This window comes from Aplysia californica, unplaced genomic scaffold, assembly GCF_000002075.1.
Source record: "Aplysia californica isolate F4 #8 unplaced genomic scaffold, AplCal3.0 scaffold00407, whole genome shotgun sequence".
NCBI lineage: Eukaryota > Metazoa > Mollusca > Gastropoda > Aplysiida > Aplysiidae > Aplysia > Aplysia californica.
In genome coordinates this window covers 443,246-446,162 of record NW_004797677.1, presented here as the reverse complement: position 1 = coordinate 446,162, position 2,917 = coordinate 443,246, and positions in this window count along the sequence as shown.

Below are 2,917 nucleotides of genomic sequence, written 5' to 3'. Positions count from 1 at the left end.
AGAGAGAGAGAGAGAGAGAGAGAGAGAGTTTTCTATTTAATTAAAAAAGAGAGAAATAGAGAGAAAAGATGAGGAGAATGGAGAACCTGAAGAAGAGACAACTTGACATTCTGGCATGGACCGAAAAAGGTATAGACCTGGTACCTTTATTAATGTGAAAGGAGAGCACCGTACCGCTAGGCCACATTTTTCCAAATTTAAAAACATAGCTATCCCCCCAACAACGGCAGGTCGGCAGGTTAATACTGAGGTTAATCTTAATGCGTATGTCAAAGCTCCACTTGACCTAGATTCGAAACATCCTTTGTTTTGCAAGTCATCAGATGTACTAAGCTCAGGATTTTATAATGTTGTTAATCTATAGTATCGATTCCTAGGCTCGGGGAATATTTTGTCTAAGTTCATTTTTGGTATCTTAAAGAATCTGAGAAAGATACATAATAATAATATAAGTGAAGCATTTTTTTTATAGAAAAAAGGACCGATTTTCCCTTCATATAACTGTTTCAATACGAACTTACCTCTTATTTATACTCGAGAAACGTGACTTAAAATCAAGCTAGGTTACGTCCAAGATTTAAGAACCTTGTCAATTATTTTGGTTTCCAGCTTACACCTCATGTTAGAAAGAGATAATAGGCCTATTGATATATTAAGTCACTTCATTATGTCTATATGGTCTATGTAATCGCTTTAAAAATCAATTATAGCCAAAGCAGCTATTTTTATCCCTTTTGGGTCAGTAACTTTAGTCACGTAGCTGAATTAGTAGGCATTTTATTTTCATTTTCACATGTAGTTTTTTGTAAAATTTTCTTCGATGGTGGAGTTTTGACCGGGGGTGAGGGGGGGGGGGGGGGGGGGGGGAAGAGGGGGTGGTGGATGGAGTTGCTTATAAGGTGTAAGTCCAAACTGAGAATTTACATTTTCTACATACTTATTGAACTTTCACACACAGGAATTTTCCTATAAATAACTCTTTAACCGTTCTTTTTAAAAACAACACATTTTGTAGGATCTATTATGAGCCAAAACGCGTATTGTTTTTTTCACCAAGTCTTTTAGGGTAGGGTACTAACTGGCTTGACTGTTTTGGTTTAAAAAACGATCACGAATTAGGACGTTTATCTACAATGGTTTTTAAAAAAAATAATTAATTACTTCGTTCAGGTGAAATTGTCTCATATTTCAATCTTTTAGCAGAATGGTACGAGTATTAATTTTTTTAGAGCAATGTTGAAGTTTGTATAATAACAGAAACGTTTAAAGTGCATTTAGCCAAATTTCATTAAGCTTCAAGAAAATAAAACGCAAGAGTGAAATTTCCAAAATACAATATATTTTAATATCCATGTTCACTGCTGACTTGCATAAAATTTAACTTTCCCCCTTTTTCGTTATTAGAATTGCACTTTTATAACATATTTATGAAATGAAATATAATCCTCCGTTGTGACATTTTTAATCCATTTACATTGCCACCACCTATAATCTCTTAAACCCCGGTCTCTGGCCTAGTGATAATCTCCTTCCCATTGCACGAAGAAGACGGTTTTATAATGTTTTTCCCTTTCGTTAGTGCTCATCTCTATCTGTCTGTTTGTCTGTCCGTCTGTCCGTCTGTCTGTCTGTCTGTCCGTCTGTCTGTCTGTCCGTCCGTCTGTCTGTCTGTCTGTCTGTCTGTCTGTCTGTCTGTCTGTCTGTCTGTCTGTCCCAGAGTTATTGGTGTAATCTTAAAACCTGTTAATATGGCTTGCTAAGAAAACCTATCTTAAATAGAATTCGATATTTGCAATTTAAGAAAGAGGTGATCTCTTGGTTTTGGAGCTAAAATTAACGAGAAAATATCAGCTAAAGTCTGGTGACTTTTTAAAAGTTTGAACGTCCTTGGAAACTGCAAATTTACAATTTGTATGTCAGTAAAATCCAGACAGAAATGTGTTTGTAAACGGACATAACAGATGCTCAGGAAAAACAAAATGCCCAACGAACGGAAAAAAAATGTCGGTTTCTATTAGTACATTATTTTGACGATTGCATGGTTTCACCATGACGAAACACATTTACATTTATAATAATATAGAGTTGAAAAGTGGATATTATCCTCGACTAAATGCCAGGATGTCGTATCCACCCACACATCCTGAGCTAACCCTCACATTCGAGAACGAAGCAGCCCGCATTCTTAAGTCCTTAATGGCCCAAAATGTATTGATGAGGGCGTATGTACTCTTAATCTTAGAATACAGGAGCCCTAGGACCCATGTATACGATGCGTCTGGCAAAAATGAGAGGGCACCCAGAACAAAGCAACATTTTAAAAAAATGAAGCATGGGTAAAGCTAACTTACAGAGACAATAGCTGAAAGGATTTAGAATCATTTAACAAATGTAGGGGATGTCTCATTATTTTACAGGTGTGGTGAGGATATTTTTTGGTTTCTATTTTTAAGGGTGAAATTTTCATTTCATTTTGCTCGTTTGGCTGCCCCAGGACCAACTCTTCTATTTAAAAAAGAAGTAAAAAATTTAAGAAATCTTTTTCCTTCGAACGAGGACACATGATTTCTGAGATATTTGGTTCACATCCGGGAAGATCACGTTTTTGATTGTGCCCTTGTACCTTCCTTAGTTTTAGTAAGATTTTTACTTCCCTTGCAACATAAAAGGGTCATATAAGTGCCGAAGATTAGAGGTGTTACAAGAGAGTAACAAACACAAACATGTAGTAGGGATCAGGATGATAGATGTTTGATAGGACAGAAGGAGCAAACCGCCCTAGAGAACCCTCCAACTTCCGACATACCCTCCTTAAGCTATGGAGGAAGGAGATTGAGTGAGTGAGTGAGTGAGTGAAAGAGAGAGTGAGTGAGTGAGTGAGTGAGTGAGTGAGTGAGTGAGTGAGTGAGTGAGTGAG